The 20,767-nt window shown below is 39.0% G+C and overlaps 1 pseudogene; it reads right to left on the bottom strand.

The window, feature by feature from the left end:
* The window catches only part of LOC129026623 (ADAMTS-like protein 3), a 128,121-nt pseudogene that overhangs the window by 39,262 nt on the left and 68,092 nt on the right, over nt 1-20,767 (bottom strand).

Here is a 20,767-nt window from a genome sequence, read left to right as displayed (position 1 = left end):
ATTTTATTTCTTGTTCAAAAGATCTTATGCCTACTCTTTTAGACAAAAATCACAGCAAATTTCAAATTTGCTTTTTATCAAACAAAACTTTTCATTTTGAAATAATTCTAGATTAACAGGAAGTTGCAAAAATAGTATAGAGAGGTCCTTTGTAAACTTCATTCCCTTTTGTCTAATGTTTACATGTTACAAAAGCATAGTTGAATATCAAAACCAGGAAATTGCCACTGGTACAATATGTGCATAGAGTTCAATGCCATTTTATCACCCACCACCACAGTCAAAATACAGAACCACTGCATTGCCACAAAGACCTCCCTTGTGCATGAAACCCCTTTATTCGAATTTGCTTTCACATGAACAAAAGTGCTTTTAAGATTTCCTACAGAAAAAAATGTTGGCTTATCACAGTTTAAACAAAAAAGCATTTCTACTTCATTTAAATTTCTGTCTTTCCTCCCTCTTTCTTTTCTTTCTTTTATTTTCTAAGTGTCACCATACTTAGTAGATCTGGTTTCACGTTGACAGAGGCAATAAAAAATGTATATACAGCTAGGTTCTGGGGCACCTGCGTTTCTGGCCCTGTATTTTTCTCTAACTTTCTGCCTTGGGTTTTCATTGCCTCATATCTAAAATGAGGAGTCAGAGCAGACAATCTCTCAGGTCCAACTCTATTCTAAAACCCACACTTGATTCAGTGATATCATACCAGTCTTTAACAATCTCAAACAAAGAACACAGAAGAACCAAAACTCCGTTGAGGGTCAAAAATGGAAAGCTGATAAAATGCGACAAAATAGTCTGGCATTAGGGAGCTTCCATCCATAGCCTGCTGGGCTTTGATTGTTTTCATTTGCTGGATTTTTCTCTGTCACTGGAGCAGCTGCAGGAATTCAAGTGCCCTGGGCAGACTGCGTAACAGGCATTAGGAGACATCACTGATCATCCCTGACAGGCAGGCTGGGAACTTTTCTGGGAAAATTCAAAGGCTGGACATGAGCTACTTGATCTGGAGGAGTCACTAGCGGTCGAAGAATAATGCTGGCTACTTTTAGGCACACAAAACCCCAACCACTTTGGCCCTGATCTCCATGACCGCAATAGATTTTTGGAAAGTGTGAGATTAAATTCATTTCCTAGTTCCAATGAAGACATAAAACTGAGTGTTACAAAGTGAGTTGTCAGTAAAAATGAAATGGGGAACTGGAGATAGTAAGTGGGCCCTACGGTGGATGTCTCTAAAGTCAATGAGAAAAACAAAACGATGAGCATTAAGAGCATTAAGGCAATATCAAGACGCAAAATGAAGTGGGACATAACGCATCCTCACAGAAGGCATGCAAAATACAAGTTTCTAGACACTGATTTAGCCTGAAATGACTTGATTAAATTCAAGTAGCATGCAATGGATTCGCGGCTGTGTTGGGGTAGTAATTGCTTTCCCACTGTGCTAACCTTCTGGACCACAGTGTTCCGAGTTGCAGATCGGGATACAGAGTTGGGGCAGGGGGTGTAAAAATCTGGGAAGGTAATCTGGGAGGAAGGGAGGACCAGTTGCTATGATATCCATTCCCTAAACCAAAGGCCAGCATTTTTGTTAACTTGGTTTTGATATTTTGTTTTTAATACAGAATCTAGCCACTATTTTAACAGTGTCTAAGAGTCTCAGTGACACGGATATAAAAACACAAGTAGCAAAAACAATTTTCAAGTTCACATAAATTACCCAAACCACTCTGCTTTCCACTAAATGGTACGCTTATTGTAAAATATTTTTAATTTGAGTATTTCAAAAGGCTTCTGGTTATCTAAAGCACAAACACTGGTTGCCTATCTAGGAGGCAGAAAGCAGGTGTTTTGACCTCAATTGTGTAAATGGGTAAGCAGAGTCAAAGGTGGGTGAAGAAAGACTGGTAAACTGATTTGGTGAATGTAGAGTTTATGGATGCAAACAATTCTGATAATCTGGATTAACAAAGCCATTGTGCCAAATCCACGGCAAGGTGGAGGCCGATGCAATTCTTTAAAATTGTCATTTTTATTGGTGGCAAACTTGCTTCTCCTTTGTGCTGGTGCCTCTTAAATGACAAAAAAAGGAGTTTGTGGTGTTTCAATCAACAATTCAGATGATGTATTGACTTATGGATACCTTTAAGTTTTTATTAATTTCCACCATTTCCCTATATTTACTGCAGCCCCATGTTGTTCACAATGTGTGATTCATGGCTAGTGAGAGCTGCATGCACAAGCCCTTTGGTTCTCAGAGGTTTCACTGACCCTCTGTGGTTTCCGCAGCAAGGTGGTTAGTGTGTAGGAGACCCCAGGAAGCTTATAAACATCCCCACCAGAATTAAGGGAAGAGAGTGTGAGCCTTCTTTCCTGCTGCCCACGGCCCAACTTCTTTCTCCTCTCCAGACTTAATATTGAGGGGAGGGAGGGAAGTGTTGAGGAAGATATGATAGGTAGTCTCAAAAAGAGTAAAAATTAGAAATCAAGACTTTCTTGTATCCCCAAATCTTCACAACTCAGGTCTCTAGTGATGCCTTTAAATATTTTAATCCACTACTAGTTATTTATAAAAGAAATTATGCCTAGAAAATGATGAATGCTTCTAATTGCTTCTAGTTGAAGGATTTGCATTGAGAAGTATCAGTTCAGGCTTCTTTCAAAAAAGGCAGGGTCATGGTAACCATCCCCAAGAGGTCTTCCTAAATTCTAAAGGCCACGAAAGTACTGTCAGGTAAACGTGGAATGAGTGTTTAGCATGGCTAACATAGTTATAAATACATCAAACTTATATGTACAGTAGAGCTGTATTTATATAGTATATGCTAATTTAATTCATGTCAATTTCCTTTGATTGGTCATTAGGTACTGTATCCATGCTTATATTTATACATCTCTATATATGGTCCTTAGATAGGACTTAAAGGGAAAATATTCTTCCAATCGAATTGGAGGTTTTTGGTTTATGACCTCTTGGCTTCTTAAGTTTATTGCTAGTCAAACACATTTAATGCTAAGGTTTTGCTACAATAAAACCTGTTTTGCAGGGATCTGCTTATTGCTTCCATTTTTGAAGGGATGCACTCCTGGAAAATTTGGGGCTGGGTGCTCCCCATAATGCTGTGGCCAGGCTTGGGACAGGACTGGAAATTCAGGATCTGAACAAACACCTCTAGGCAGTATGTCAGATGGATATTCTGTTATGAAAATTCACTCCACAGCAAAGAGACTGATATTAATGTTGCTAGGTATTTTCAGTTCTTAGTAATGCAGTCTTTTGGATAGTTATAGTTAATGTGGATGTTAAAAGAATGATTTATTACTGCAAAATAATCTTCATTTCAGAAATATCTCTTTTACAAATAAAAATTAAGAAAAAAGTTGTATAAATCCAGGAAATAAAACCACTTCTATATTTAGATATTCAGAAATGTTAACTAAGTCCTTTGTAAATGAAGCCAGTTCTATTCATCAGCAAAGAAGGATAACTTTCAGAAATACTTCTACTGCCAATTGTGAGATTGTTCAGAAAGGAAAATAGTCCAAGCAACAGATTTGTCACTCTTGGAGAAATGGGAACACTTTTGAGCCCTGTTCTTGGACGAGCGCCAGTCTTGAATATAAAGTTATGTTGAATATGCCAGAACATATACACATAAACGAATTTTTGCCTCAAAGTGTTCACCTTTACTTATTCTGTTTACTGTTTACTTATTTTGTTTTTACAATTTATAAAACTATTTTTGGAGCTGAATTTTGGGGAATGGCCTTTAATATCATGAGAATATCAAGACCATTTACTGCATTTTTAAGCATCTTTTCCATGTATAATTTGCATGCCATAAACTTTGCCTTGTTAAAATGCATAATTTAATGGTTTCAGTGTATTCCCAGAGTGAAACCATCACCATCATCTATTTATTGTTTCAAACTCGCAGTATTCTGGGAAACCAGTGTCGGCCTTCAGGGACCCCTAGATGGGAAGTTGTGATGTGCTAGCAGCAAGGCTTGTTCTGATCAGCCATATTCACTGATAAGGTTTTGTATTTTAAAGTTTGTTTTGTTTTGGTTTTTTTGTCCCACTTTGCTGAAATCTCCAGAACACTCCCAAATCTTAATTTACTCTCCATGTATTATTATTATTTTAGAGACATGGTCTTCCTGTGTCACTCAGGCTGGAGTGGCAGATTGCAGTGGTGCAATTAGAGCTCACTGCAACCTTGAACTCCTAGGCTCAAGGAGGATCTTGGACTACACGCCTGCAGTAGCCAAGCTACTCCTTGGACTACCTCAGCCTCTTGAGTAGCTTGGACTACAGGCATGCGCCACTATGCCTAGCTAATTTTTTTTAAATTTTTTGTAGAGATGGGGTCTTCCTGTGCTGCCCAGGCTTGTCTCAAACTCCTAGACTCAAGTGATCCTCCTGCCACAGCCTCTCAAAGAGCTGGCATTACAGGCATGAGTCACCACACCCAGCCATCCTATACAAAACTAGTTTATTTGACATAAAATTTGGTTTTTATTCTCCCATGAGGGGATTAATCTTAAACAGGTAAATTTCCCATTGGGGTATGAGAACAGAAAAATTCAGGGTACAACACAGATAATTTCCCTGGTTATATAGGCTATTTTGCCCACTACAGAATACTTGGGGATACCCAACAGAGTACCACCACCCCAAGAATGGAAATAAAGGAAAATCTTGAATTCCTTCAAGAGAAATTCCAGGCACCTAGCTAGCCTTGAGAAGTAATGAGCAACTTCACAAGCAACAAGGTAATAGTGGATTAAAACAATAGCCAGAAAAAGTTAGAGTCACAGGATGTATGGTTCCCTATAGAAACTAAAGATAACATTTTAACATATGTCCCTGAATAGTTTTTCAGGAAATCTAGATCCCCACCAAATAGATCCACTGGCACAGAGACCTCCGGTAAGAGGGAACTGAGGCTGAACTCTCACTGCCTTTCTTCATCCTACATTTCTCTCTGAGGCACGTGGAGATCACGCCCAAGGGCCAGATCTAACATTCTTTTCTGCTGACTCCAAGTCTTTAGGCAAAACTTCCCTTTCTTAACCAATTGCAAATCAGAAAATATTTGAATCTACCTATGGTCTGTAAGCCCCCACTTCAAGATATTCCACCTTTTCAGGTCAAACCAGTGCATAGCCTCCATGTATTAATTTGTGACTTTGCCTGTAACTTCTATCTCCTATCTTTAAAAATCCTTACATGTAAGACATCAGGGATTTCAGGTCTTAAGCATGAGCTGTTTGATTCTCCTTGCTTGGTGCTCTGCAATAAATGCTTCACTGTCTCTGGCTGCAAATCCTAATGTCAGAGTTTAGCTTTGCTGTGCCAAGTAAGTGGACGCAAGTTTGGTAACATTACCCATTAACTTAGAGAAAGTTTTTTTGCTTGTTGGTTTCTTTTTTTTGGCTAACTAAACCTTCAGGATATTAAAAAATGTTAAGATTAAATTCTACTTATAGAGGTGGGCAGGTCCTTTCACTGTAATTCTCACACTTCGACTTCCCAAAGGAACAGCAATTACATTTTCTTCTCCTGGGAAAGAATAGAACACAACTGTAATAAAACCAGTATACTAAAGGCCCATGAAAATGAGCAAGTCAATCAAAACTGGGGGTGTCTGCAAAACATTCTTAACTATATTTCATTTCTGTAATCCTAGCACTTTGGGAGGCCAAGGTGGGCAGATCACTTGAGGTCAGGAGTTTGAGACTAGCCTGGCCAAGATGGTGAAACCCCATCTCTACTAAAAATACAAAAATTAACCAGGTGTGATGGCGTGTGCCTGTAGTCCCAACTACCCAGGAGGCTGAGGCAGGAGAATTGCTGGAACCCAGGAGGTGGAGTCTGCAATGAGCTGAGAACGTGCCACTGGACTCCAGCCTGGGCAACAGAGTGAGACTCTGTCTCAAGAAAAAAATAAATACATCTTTGGAAATCACCAACTATGTGTAAAGCAGATGAATATTACATAATTTCATTTAAATACACCCTTAAATAACATTAAAGAAACGTTTAAAGTAAATGCACTGCCTACCTCAATTGCCTTTACTCTCGTGGACCAATCCACGTGCTTTGATGAGGGTCTGCAAACCGTGGCCCCTGGGCCAAATCTAGCCACACCTCCTCATTCATTCATTAAGGCTGTTTATGCTCATCAAGGTAGAATTGAGTTGTAGTAATGAAGACCATATGGCTCAATAAGGCTAAAATATTTACTGTACTATCTGACTTTTCACAGAAAAATTTCATGATCTTGGCCTAGACAATTACCTACTGGAAATCCTGGTCCTCATAGATGTTTTTTCACACTGCTACATACTCTGATAATTTAATTTTTGTGTTCACATAATAATCTAAGCTCATATATGATATTTTATCTCACTAGTCCCCTATCTGAACATTGTCTGTTTCTAAATGAAACTAGAACATTATCAATGATATGAATTACTTCAAGCAGATGTTTTTGTCTAACTTACGCAAAACAATTTTTTTTGGATAAACTCTCCAGAGTGAAATTAGTGAAGCACAGGATATCAATATATTGATTGACTAGTTTGCAAGTTTTTATTAAATAGAGATACCTGTTTATTATTAAAAATTAGAAAATGCAGATAAACAAAAATACAAAATAAATCTTTTTCTAATCCTATTGCCCAGAGATAATCACTTCTAACACTTTGACGAATGTCCATTCCAGATTTTTTGTTTGTTTTTAACATGTATACATGTAAAAGGAAAGACTGAACCATACCTAAATGTCCATCAATAGGGGAACGATTACATAAACAAGAATATCCATACTAAGGAATACTCTACAACTGATAAAAGTAATGATAAGAAGCTATATGACCTGATGTGGAAAGCCTGCCAATATATACATTGAAGACTTTAAAAAAGGAAGGTTAAAAAATAAGACAGTGGTATCTTGGATATGACACTAAAGGCACAGGAAACACATGAAAAAAGACTAAATTTGACCAAATCAAAATCAAACCTTTGTGCACAAAAGGACACTATGAACGGAGTGAAGAGGCAACCCACAGAATGGGCAGAAACATTTGCAAATCACATCTTGGAAAGGGGTTATTATCTAGAATATATAAAGAATACTTGTAACTCAACAACAACAAAAAACAACCCAGTCAATAAAAAGGACAAAAGGACTTGGATTTCTCCAGAACAGCTATACAAATGGCCAATAAGCACATGAAAATGCTCAATATCAATAATTATTAGGGAATTGAAAATCAAAACCACAATCAGGTACCACTTCACACCCATTAGGATGAGAATTATACAAAAAAAAAAAAAAAAAACAAGCAGAAAATAACAAGTATTGGTGAGGATGTGGTGAGAAGAACCCTTGTTAATTGGTGGTGAAAATGTTAAATGGTACAACTACCATGGAAAATAGTATGGCAAGTCCTCAAGATATTAAACATAGAATTACCATATGATCCAGCAACTCCACTTCTAGGAATATACCCAAAAGAATTGAAAGCAGGGACACAAACAGATATTGGTACATTCACGATCACGGCAGCATTATTCCCAGTAGCCAAAAGGAAGAAACAACCTAAGTATCTATCTATGGATATCTATCTAAGGCTGTTTTTGCTCTACAAAGGCAGAATTGAGTCATGGTAATGAAGACCATATAGCTTAATAAACCTAAAATATTTACTGTGCTATCTGGCCTTTCACAGAAAAAATTCGTGATCCTTGGCCTAGAGAATTACCTACTGGAAATCATGGTTCTCACAGATGTTTTTTGGTATATATCTACAATGGATTATTATTTAGCTTTTTTTTTAAAAAAAGGAGGGGGCCAGGCATGGTGGCTCACATCTGTAGTCTTAGCAGTTTGGGAGACCAAGGTAAGAGGATGGCTTGAGTCCAGGAGTTCGAGACCAGTCTAGGCAACATAGGGAAACCCAGTCACTACCAAAAAATTTTATAATTTTTTTAAATGTGGGTATGGTGGTGTGTGCCTGTAATCCCAGCTACTTGGGAGTCTGGGGTGGGAGGATCACTTGAGCCCAGGAGGTTGAGGCTGCAGTGAACTATGATCAACCCATTGCACTCCAGCCTGGGTAACACAGTGAGAGCTTGTCTTGGGAAAAAAAAAAAAAAAAAGGAAAGAAAATGACGCATACTACAACATCAGTCATTTTAAGGATGCTAGCAAACAGCTCATCGTTTTGAAAACTGGTAAGTAAAGAAAAGATTAATGCATTCATCATGCTTTGTTGTCTTTCCTTTGTTTTGTTTTGTTTTTGGAGACAGGGTCTCACTCTGTCACCCAGGCTGGAGTGCAGTGGCTGATCTAGGCTCACTGCAGCCTCTACCTCCTGGGCTCAAGTGATCCTCCCAACTCAGCCTCCTGAGTAGCTGGGGCTACAGTTGTGTGCCAGCATGCCTGGCTAATTTTTGAATTTCTTGTAGAGACTAATTTGAACAAACAAGCAAAAGTGATAAAGACTTCTGAAAAATCCTCTCCTCCATAAAATCAGTAAAAACACCAGCAAAAATGGTCAGAACCAACATTTTTAAAACTCTGGAAATTAACCAAAGGCTTGCAACAATCTTAGCAGTAATTATCAAAGAAAAGTGCTCAGAAAGAACAGTGAGCTTTGTGGCTGCTAAGCTGCCTATTTCCATCTCTCCCCATTCTCCACCTCCATGGTAACCTCGAAAACAACAGCCCATAATCACAGTGCAAACCAGCAGCCTGGCAGACTCTGCAGGGGTAGAATGGGTTTGGAGCTCCTTCAATGCCCAATTCTCGATTATTATTTGACCTGTGTAGTGGTTCCCTGGAAGACTTCACTCACAAAGCTGTCTTTGGTTTACCTAACTGGGAGTTTGCCCAGTGTAAACAGCTTTTCCCCAGGAGGCATTTGACCAAAACAATCAGAGATACTTGTTTAACATTGAGGCTGCATGAGGTGGTGAATAACAATTGGGGAAAATAATAAGCTAACCAAAAAGCTGGGAATGAGATGTCCACAGGTGGCTTTGAAAAACTCCAACATATTCCTGAAAATCTAGAAGACTGCATGTCTATGTGGGGCTCTGCATATGCCAGAGCTTTGTGCATGCCCAGAAACAACCTGAGAAGGTCCTAAGCTGTCATCTATGGCTAACCTATAGACTCTGAGGAAGCAGGAAGTAAAGGCTAGAACAAAGTTGTCAACTACCTTGGCTGAGTGTTGAAGGTGTAACCCAACACAGACACATATGCACACACACACACACACAAAGCCCACTAAAAATAACCAACTCTCCATGAAAAACCTGGTAATGCCAGGTCTGGAGTAGGGAAAATTCAAGGTGGGCTTGGAACACCTGTTGCTCTAGAAACCAAGGCAATGTCTAAAATTCAATGGAATTATGACAAAAGAAGACAGTTTAAAGTGCTCCCACTGGCTACATTTTGGACAATTTGAAACCCAAAAAGAATATTGTCAGTAATATAAAAAACATTAAATAAATAAAAATCTCTGAATATGGAGTGAGAAATTAAAAAACAGAAATCTTTTTTTAAAAACAGAAGAATGAGTGAAGAAGGAATGACAGAATTAGAAAATAACCATTTGTAACTCTTCATGTTAGATACTGTTTCAGACAAGGATCATCAATGTACACTAAAGCCACCGTATGAAAGATTGTTGCCAGACAGAATATTTACACCTTGTCAAGGCATCACTCTGCAGATTTCTTACAGGGAAACGTGGATCTACACAACAGAGTATGTGTAGTTCACCACCTGTGTGAGTAATACTGGATCAAGCTGACATCATCAACTTCCTGATATGATGCAACATAAATCACGCATCACTTTTGATGTGCTGCTGCCACAAATGTTCAATCCAATTCTAATTAAACCTAAGACCTTACTGATCAATTCACAGGAATTACGTGAGGGAGATCAACAAATTAAATGGAAAACGATCAGACAAATCCAGAATATGGGACATGCTACAATACAACTGGAATGAACTCTTTACAAAGTCAATACCATGAAAAAATAAGTGCACTAAAAAAAAAGAAACTAAAGAGATAGAAAAACTAAATGCAATGAGTGAGCCTTGACCAGTTCAAGGGGAAAAACAACTATAAAAGGAGAAATTTTAACATAGATCGGATATTAGATAATATTTAGAAATTATAATTTTTTAGGTGTACTAGTGAGATGATGTTATAAAGAAGATCCTTATTTTTAGAAGAGTCATGCTAAAGTATTAATACTTAGAAGTAAGTGTTGTGATGTCTGTAAATTAACAAGGGTCAGCTAGCTAGTTGGATGGAGGAATTAGATAGATAGAGAGATAGAGAGATAGATAGATAGAGAGTGATAGATAGGGATAATGAACCAATGTAGCAAAATATAAGTGATTATTGAATCTAGTTGAAAAAACGTACAGTAGTTAATTGTGTTATTTTATCAACTTTAATGCATGCTTGAAAATTTTACACAGTACAATTTTGGGGATAAAACCACATTCCAATGTCACTAACATCTATTTGACACCAAATTCCTAAATAAAATATTTGAAAAGAAAATTTAATCATAAATTTGAAGTACACACTATATACAAATGAAGTTTACCCAACAAATGCTAGTGTTGCTCAAATTTAGGAAACCTACTAATGTAATTTACCATATTAATAGAAAAAGTAGAAAAGTTTGATTACCTCAAATAAGTTTCCAGCATTTAGTAAAATTCAATCATTATTCCTGATAAAAATTCTGTATATAAAATAAAGTAAATGTTTGTAACGCCATTTACAAATGCAAGTTATGATTAATATGCTTAATGCTTAAATGTCAGAAACACTGCTGTTTAATTGGGAAAATGATGGGATACCAGTTAGCACCATATGACTTAAGAGTTTTTAAAAGATTAGCCAAGGTAATTAGGCAAGAAAAAATAGTCTAAGCATTAGAAATCAAGAAGAAATTAATATTAAAAAATTATTAGATTTTAGAAATACCAAGAATAATCATTTGGAAAAATAATGGAAGAAAATGCCCCATTTGCAATGGCTAGAAAAAAGATGGAATATGTTGGAATGAACTTTTAAAAAATGGGCACAACCCGCTGTGCACGGTGGCTCATGCCTGTAATCCTAGCACTTTGGGAGGCTGAGGCAAGCGGATCACCTGAGATCAGGAGTTCAAGACCAGCCTGGCCAACATGGCGAAATCCCATCTCTACTAAAAAATACAAAATTTAGCTGGGTGTGGTGGGCGCCTGTAATCCCAGCTACTAGGGACGCTGAGGCTGGAGAATCACTTGAACCCAGGAGGCAGAGGTTGCAGTGAGCCAAGATTGTGCCACTGCATTCCAGCCTGGGTGACAGAGTGAGACTCCATTTCCACCCCCCAAAAATGGGCACAACCTACAAAAACAACATTTAAATCTCTCTCTTAAGACATTAAAAAATGCCTTGAGAAAATCGAAGGAAAATATTAATTCATGTGAAATAAAAATTAAGCAAAATTAAATGTCAAAGAAGGAAAAATTATAATTATAGGCAAAGACTGTTTTCTTAATATCCAGAGTATTTACAAATCAGTAAGAAAGAAACACGAATTAGCAGGAAAATTGGTCAGACCCTTGAAAAACTAATTCACAGAAAAATCAAAATGTCAAGAAGATTATGAAAAGAGAGAAGAGAAATTACAGTATCTTTGAGAACTAAAAGCACATAAAGACGTGCTTGTACAAAGGTACAAAGATGTTGTAACACTGAGAGAAAATCTAAATGCTCATTGATATGAGTCGGGTTAAATAAATTATGAAATGTCCTCTTATATCACCAGTTAAAAAACAAGCCAGCTGGGTGCAGTGGCTCACACCTGTAATCCCAGCACTTTGAGAGGCTGAGGCGGGTGGATCACTTGAGGTCAGGCGTTCAAGACCAGCCTGGCCAACATGGTGAAACCCTGTCTCTACTAAAAAATACAAAAATTATTCGGGCATGGTGGCTGGCACCTTATTCCCAGCTACTCGGGAGGCTGAGGCACGAGAATTGCTTGAACCCGGGAGGCAGGGGTTGCAGTGAGCCGAGACCATACCACTGAACACCAGCCTGGGTGACAGAGTGAGACTCCATCTCAAAAACAAAAAAACAAGCCAAATTATGAGAACTGATAGGCAAAAAAACCTCAGTGAATAAAAAGAAATTGTAAAATAATTTATACCTAATGATCAATTCTGTATACTTCTCAAAAGCATACATGTTTGTATGGAAAGGTGCACACATACACATCCATAGGAAATATCTTAATAGAAGCAACCATTCATACCATTTAGATCTCTAAAAAGTGGAACTGGTTAGGAGTTTGTGGATGGTAGAAGGTGACTTTTACTTTCCATTTTATATCCTTCTGTGCCATTTGAAGTTTTTATAAGTTTTATAAAACTTTTAAACTTATAAAGTTTTATAAAAAGTATGTCTTAATTTTACAATGTAAATTATCTATATATATTATTCATCCTCAACCACTTCACCTCACCCCGGGAAGGATACACACTAATATGATAACAGGTGTAATCTCTTGGCAGTGTGATTGGATACATGACATGTTTGTCAATTTCCTTGCCTGGATATTCTGGATTTTTTACAACAAATATACAGCATATTATATATGTAATAAAAATTATTTTGAAAATACATATAAATTAGAAAGCTTTACTGAACTGAAGAAAACCTATTTGGGCAGATTGGTTGGGCTCTCTTGCAAAATCTTTGTGAATGTAGGCTGCGGTATCTTGGGGAAGCATTTGTCTAGGGGTGTGTGTGCGTATATGTGTATATTCCAACCATTGTCCCATTGATAATTACACACTTTAGTGAAACCTTGCAAATGAAACTCCCTTGCAGTTGATTTTAGCCAAAAAGGCTCAAACTTGAGGAAAATGTTCTTCTGGGTGGAGCTGCCTACTATTTAACTCTTGGAGAGAAAGCACACTGCAGAGCACCTAGGCAAAGCTAGGAACAAGGAGCACCCTATAAGGATCATCTCCTAAACTGGAATTCCCTTTCATTTCTGTAACCCTCCACTAAAGTTTGATACATTTGTAGAAGTCTCTGTGATACGTTGATAGGGCAGTACCTCCCAAACATTTTACCTAAATATGAATCATCTAGAAAACTTGTTAAAACACAGACACCTGCTCCATCCATAGAAATTCAGATCCAGCAGTTTAGGGTGGAGCCCAAGAATGTGCCCGACCAGCAGCCTCCCAGGTGATGCTGATACCACTGGACTGTGAGCCACATTTTGAGCAGCACGGGTGCAGGATATAGAGAGGGAGAACTCAAGTCATAAAGGGCAGAAAGGGAGGACTGGTCCATAGTCACAAACTTTTCAGCATTTCTTCACTGTTCTGCAAGAGATGGCCCAGTTCTTGGTATGACCAGAAATGAAGTGAGAATCCTGTGAGGCAGAGGATTTTAAGGAGGCAGGAGCCAGGAGTACCAAGTGCTCTGCAGATGAGGGCTTAAAAGTGCCTTTTGGATGAGCAGTAAAGAGACTGTTAATGTGCTTTGCCAAAGCGGTTTCAATCAAGTAGCTGGCACAGGAAGCTGTGATCTGAGGAATACATGATGATGAAAAATTAGAGACAGCAAGTGTAAACAGTTTTTTCAAGATGTGGCAGTAAAGAGTAGGTGAAAGATTAGAGTGGTAGCTGGAGATGTGATTATGTTTAAAAGAGTGTTCTATATACATATAATTTAAAAATATTTTTATATATAAATATTATACACCCATATACATACACATATATAAATACACATGTATATACACACATATGTATATACACGTATATACATAGACATTTTTTAAAATTATACTTTCATTTAAGATGGGAAGAGACCCGCTGGTCATATTAACCCTGATAGGAAAGAGAGAGTGAAAGAAGATAAAGGAAAGAGAGGGGATGATGGGTGGAGTGAGTTCTCTGAGGACACAGAGGAGCTGGAATGCAGAACACAGATGGAGGGATTAATTAGTCTTGGAAAAGAAGACAGACATTTGTGCCTCTGTAGCGGGAGGAAGCAGGGAATGGATGGGTGCAGCTGTAGGGCAAGGTCTCTTTTGATTGTTTCTGTTTGACTCGGATTTTTTTTTTCCAGTCTTCCTTGGAGCCTTGCATAGAATCAGTTTTTCTATTACGGTGCATAAATGTTTGAAAAGAAGGTATATTTCCTCACCATGCAATGCTCTGTTACCTATTAATGTAACATTAGTAATTATACTGCACAGATTCTTTGTGTAATTTTCACTCACTTCAATGTATTAAAGTCTCTCGGAAGTTTTACTGATTTCAATTTCATCTTATGTCACTACAGGAGATTTTTCTTTACATATTTTGATGTAATGGCATTTGGTTCACAAATTCTTTAAACGATTTGTTTTTGATTACCAACAAAGTACTCATTTTGTATTTTTGCTTGAAATTCTACTTGTACTGATACAAAGACTATTACCCACGCTTGCTTTATCTTGCCCTTCAGAATGGGCCATTCATAAATCGCAGACAAATGGCCTCCTGTAAAGACCTCCCTTGGTCTGGAGGTAGACCTGGGGCTGGAGGCGATGATAAAGAGAGGAAGCAATTGTAAGTATAGTAAGAAAGAGCAGACTGCTGCTTGTGGTTCAGCACAAGCTCAGTATAGACTGCCTGAAACCTCCTGTCAGAAGAAGGCAGATGGTATTGCCAAGCAGGTCTGATTCTAAGCCTGCTTTGAAATCCTATACTTTCTAATGATCTATAAGCCAATTATTGAAAACATATCGGATGGTGGCTGGGCATGGTGGCTCATGCCTGTAATCCCAGGACTTTGGGAGGTTAAGGTAGATCACTTGAGGTTAGCAGTTTGAGATCAGCCTGGGCAACATAGTGAGACCTTGTCTCAAAAAAAAATTTAAAAATTAGCCAGGTGTGGTGGTACATGCCTGTAGTGCCAGCTAGTTAAGAGGCTGAGGCAGGAGGATCCCTTGAACCCAGGAGGTCGAGGCTGCAGTGAGCCATGATTATGCTATTGCATTCAGCCTAGGCGACTATGTCTAATTTAAAAAAGAAAACATATAAGATGGAGAGAAAAGGCTTCCTCTCCATCCCATCCTATGGTGTCGCTAACAGTAGGTTCATGTCTGGGACACCTAGATTTGTTGTTGATGGTGGTAACTGGTTCCTGCCGATCACGTTCATTGTTTGGAATTATTCCAAAACTGTCTCATTGAAATTTGGTGATAAGAGATTCTCGATACTGCTACTCACTGTGCCATCCACCAGAGCTCCTTCCCGTCCCTCTTTAAATGCCATTTGCATTATTTTTACTCTATAAACTACTGAGAGAGGCAATATGGTATAGTGGTTATGATCACAGATTCTGGAGCCAGACAACCTGGGTTGGAATACCAGCACCGCCACTTGCTGTGTGACCTTGGGCAAGTTACTTACCCTCTCTGTGCCTCAGTTACATCTGTGAAATGAGGATAATAGAATACCTGTTCCAAGGGGTTGTTATGAGTGTTCAATGAGGTAATATATGCAAAGGGCTTAGAAAAGAACCTGGTGCCAATTAGGGGTTGGGTAAGTATAAATTATTATTAAAACCATGTTGAGCACTTACTCTGCCACCAGGCAACATGCTAAGGAACTTGAGATAAATTACCTCATTCATTCTAATGAAAACTCATTTCTACAATTAAGACAATTAAAATTTTACAAGGTTAAAGTGACTTGCCCAAGATCACAGTGTTCCTAAGCATTAGAACCAGGGTAAGGACCCAAAACTATGCTTTTAAATCCTTCTACTATGAGACCAGGTGATGCTGTATAAACTCAAATTCACTCATCACACAGAGTTTCATTTTATGAGTTTCACTTGTTTGATTTTGCAATCACTGGACTGACCTAAGATTCACTGACTTTCCCTCCCACACGTAAATGCTGAAGTCCAGGTGTTCCATCGTATTTTTTCTATGTCTCATTTCCTGCTGGATATCACAGCTTTGCTAAGTAGCAAGATGTACAGGAAATAAATTGTCCAAACAATATTAACTAATCAATAAACATCAGTTTCAGCCCAAAAGCACTGTAATTTATATCAGATCATTTATTTTCACTATAAAGTTCAACCAGAACTACATCAACCTAAATATATACATTCCAAGGTAGAACAAGGAAAAGGATGTGTTAGTGACTTTCACTTTGACAACCTCACCCCCACTTTTCTATTTTTGTTTTGTTTTTTATTTATTTTTTTTTTGGTGTGTGTTTTTTTAGTTGGTTGGGTTTTTTTTTCTGAACAAAATTTTCTGTCGAGTATTTTTCATGTTACATTTCTAGAACCTGCATTTATTTCTCCTTCTGCTATTTAGATTCAAACACACACACACACACACACACACACACACACACACACCCCCATTCCCAAGGCATAAAGTAGTTTTTTAAAAAAAAATAAGAAATGTTTTTAAATACATGCTAATACTAATAATTTGAACACTATAGAAAATTGCAAAAAAAAGGTTTTATTTTTAAGGAATTCATTTTTTAAAATGAGATAATGTTGTGAAAACATTTTGTAAACTGAAAAAAAAAAAAGTGTTTGTTAATGCCCTCACACACCCATAACTATCTGTCATCACTTAGACTAAAAAGAGTCACCGAGGCAGGGCACGGTGGCTCACGCCCATAATCCCAGCACTTTGGGAGGCTGATGCAAGTGGATCACCTGAGGTCAGGAGTTCAAGACCAGCCTGACCAACATGGTGAAACTCCATCTCTACTAAAAATACAAAATTAGCCAGGCATGGTGGCACGTGACTGTAATCCCAGCTATTCAGAAGGCTGAGGCAGGAGAATCACTTGAACCCGGGAGGTGGAGGCTGCACCATTGCACTGAGATTGCACCATTGCACTCCAGCCTGGGCAACAAGAGCAAAACTCCATCTCAAACAAAAAAAAAAAAAAAAAAAAAAAAGAGTTACCTAGCGTGGCACTGTACAGAACAGGGTCTGCACAATTTTTCAAAAGTAGGATAGTAAGGTTTGCTTCAAGTTCATCTGTCATTCTGTAGGAGCAGTGAGGGATTTTGGAAGGCAAAAAAAGGAAAAGTCAATGGGTAGCAACACTGATTCTGCAGCTGGAGGACTGTCTATACACTACTTTGCAAATGGGGGTGAGAAAAACGCAGTATGCCGGTAAGCAAAAGTAGAAAAAGCAAATGTAGGAAATTAATGCAAATTTTTTACAAAGGAAGGCAGGAACACAGCAGAGCTTTGCCTTGTTGAGAACAATCGGCTGCAAACTCAAAACTGACTCGCATGCCTTGAGCTGTTAGGCCACATTACTAAAGTCTCTGATTGCTGAATCTGCAAATGAGTATCTTCAGCCCTTAGCTCCTATGCAGAAACCTCTGTTCCCAACCTGAGGTATGTTTATTTACTGGCCTAAATTGCCTTTACCTCAAAAGACCATGGTAACAGGCCGACTGACAAATAATGTGTGCTTCTGTGCTCATTGGCAGGGCTAGCTTTGGAACAGCATGCAGGAGATGGGACTATGTCACACAGCATCTAATAACAAATATCTGTCCAGATGTTCTCGAGCATCATAGTGTAACTCCCATTTTCTGCCCTTTATACTGCCTCTAAGAAATCAGGAGGCTGGTGAGGATAAAACAGTCATCTGCCTTCTGACTCTGTAGTGGGACATCGGACACTGAAAAGCAGAGGCGTTAACCACAGGCATGGGCCAGCGGCCACTTGGGGAGTTTGGTAGCCTACAATTGCCCAGATTTACCCCTCAAAATTCTAGGGTGGGGCCTGAGGATTAGAATGTGGGACAAGTTCCCCAAGTGCTCCTGATGTGCACCCTGGGTTAGGAACCATGGAGCTGGCTGGGCTCTGCCAAAGGGAAACAAGGGGTAGGTTGGCTGAGGCAGTCTTTGCTCCCCTCTGGCTCCATTTCTGTGCTACCTTTGTTCCCTGTCCCATCACTCTAAGCCTCGGTGCGCCTCTCGTCTCATGCTCATCTAGCTGTCCTTGGAAGACACTTTGGGAGAGTGGTTAAGCACATGAACTCTGAGGTCAGAACCATCTTGACCACTCGCCATTTGTGAGACCTTGACCAAGGTGCTTAATTTCACTGAGCCTATTTCTCCATTTGTTAAATGGGGGGTGGAGGGGTATAGTAGTACCTACCTTGTAGGGTTATGTTAAGAATAAATAATGTCATACATGACAAATACATAGCACAGTGTAAGCATACAAACTCTGGGGGCCACTATTATTATCATTTTCCCAATAAGTATTTTTACTAATAATCCCAGTGCTCTCAGCTGGTCAGCAGGTGTCAGGTCTCCTGGGTGACCCCGGGTGTTGCAGTGCTTGGCTACCAATAAGCTGCTTCTGATTTTAATTCACATTCCTCAAGGACTGCTGCCATAGGGATGCTGGTCTAAGTGGGCTCTTCAATTCTGTGTAGGTCAAGTCAACACACCTTTATTGGAAACATATTGGGTGCCAGGTACTGGGCCAGGTGCATGAGGTTCTTGAGGAGCTCACATACCAATGAGGGGGTCAATGCACAAACTAAACCTCCCTCTTGCAGGCTGTGACAGTAACATGTTAAAAGGCAACCAAGTAGCAGTTCATGGGAGATAAGAGGAAACTTCACACCAACTCATTCTTGTGGTATATCTAAAATTTCCTGGGTCCTTTAAGAATAAAGACAAGCCATCACTGTCAAGCCTTTCATTAAAAGTTTGGAAAATTGCTTCATATAAGTTCCTGGGACTTGTTTCTCTAAACTCCATTCAATCCTAATATCTATTTTTTTTTAAAACAACGAACAACTTACACATACACTTAATAGATTTTCAGAGCTAGAAGAGGTCATATAAATTGTCCATGCTCACTGTGCAGATGAAAAAGTTGAGGCACCAGTAAATGAAGCATCTTGCCTAAGAAGATAGATTGTTAGAGGTCAAACTGAGGTTATTTCCCCAGTCTTTGGCTTCCAGTCCAGTTCTATTGCACAATATCATTTAGTCCCACTGAAATCATAACAGGAAGCAGAATCATCTCCAGCGAAGGCCATGTATTCATTTGTTCAACATTAACTGAGCTCCTAGGATGTGTTCAGTACTGCACTAGCACTAGGAATAAAATGGTGAACACCACAGACATGGTGCCTGCTCTTGCAAAGCTTACTAGTGGGAGAGGCAAATTAAACAAATAAATGAAATAACCACTTCTTTCCCTCAAGGCTAAGCAAGAACTAAACAGAAAAGAGAAGGGCCTACTTTACGTAGAGTGGTCAAAGAAAGCCTCTCTGAGGAGGCGACACTTGTGCTCAAGGTTGAGAAAGAGGTAACTACGTTGAAGAGCAGGGAGACACATGTTCCAGGTTCGGGGATGGGTTGGTGCAAAGGCCCACGGGGAGAATGGGCACCTGACATTCTGGAATCTCCCAGAAAGCCAGTGTAACTGGAGATTAGGGAATGAGGAGCAGATGGCAGCACATGATGTAACACAGGGGCCAGATGATACAGGCTTTAAAGGCTTTGGAGAGGGATGCGGATTTTATCATAGGTGTAAGGCGATTCATGAAGAGGCCAGGGAGTTCTTCACAGTCTGTCTGCTTCTCCATGTAAAATACAATCTATGACATTCCTTCGCAACACAGTCTACATGCTATTTTTCCATTATCTCTCTTCATGCACGGGGCCAGAAGACACACAAAAACATGTAAAAGAGCTAGGCAAGGACTAGAACTCAGGAGTCTTTATTTCTAGACACAGGGTCTTCCTTCCAGGCCACACTCTCCCTTGCTGAATTAAATGGAGGAGGGGGCAACTTTTAATTCCATTAAAAGGAACAGGGTCTTTGGTTTGAATATTCCTTTCTCAGCCACAGTTCTGATAGAAGAGTATGACCAGCCAGAATCTCACCCTAGAAAGACGAATGTGGAGGTAGAAAGAGATGATGTGGGAAGACAGGAGAATGAAAACCAATCCATGTTACCATGTTAGCAGACCCTTTATATCCTATACAATCTTCCTTGTTATGGAATAAGTTAAATTTGTAAATGGTTTTTGGGAGTGACAGTCAAAGGAGACATGAACAGTGGATGAAGGGAAAAACTCTTAAGAATTACCCTGTGAGGCAGCCCTACGATCCACCTAGCCCAGGATTCTATTTGTGTCAAGGAATCCATTAGAAGAGTGTGTTTATCTTCATACTGTCAAAACTTGAGCAAAATGCTGGTGTTCCCAGTTGGCCTTAGGTATCACTGTATCAATAGGCTTGGCTGCCACCATGTAAAAATGGACAAAAAGCTTAGAATAGACAAGCAGATCTTGTTTATTTGCCTCACACATGTGTGCCCTGATGTGGACAAGACCAAAATAAGGAACAAATTTGGAAATACAACTAAGTTTCTAAATGCCAAGTCAAGACTCTCTAAACAGATATGTTTGTTGTTGTTTTTAGAGCTTTCTCTCTTTAATACCTGAGTGGCCTCTAGTTTTCTTTTCCAACATCCAAAGCTGTTTATGTTGGTTGTCAGTTCCGTCTCTCTCCTTCTCCCTCTGAACAGGAAATCTGTGTGTTGTATCTGGATAAATTTCTGATTTTTTTCATAGCAAAGGTTTTGGCTCCAGGCTCTTACACCTTGTGTCTGCCTCACCGCGTGA

This window comes from Pongo pygmaeus, chromosome 16 (genome assembly GCF_028885625.2).
Source record: "Pongo pygmaeus isolate AG05252 chromosome 16, NHGRI_mPonPyg2-v2.0_pri, whole genome shotgun sequence".
NCBI classification, from domain to species: domain Eukaryota; kingdom Metazoa; phylum Chordata; class Mammalia; order Primates; family Hominidae; genus Pongo; species Pongo pygmaeus.
Note: the sequence above shows the minus strand (reverse complement) of the source record. Positions and strands in the feature narration are given on the sequence as shown.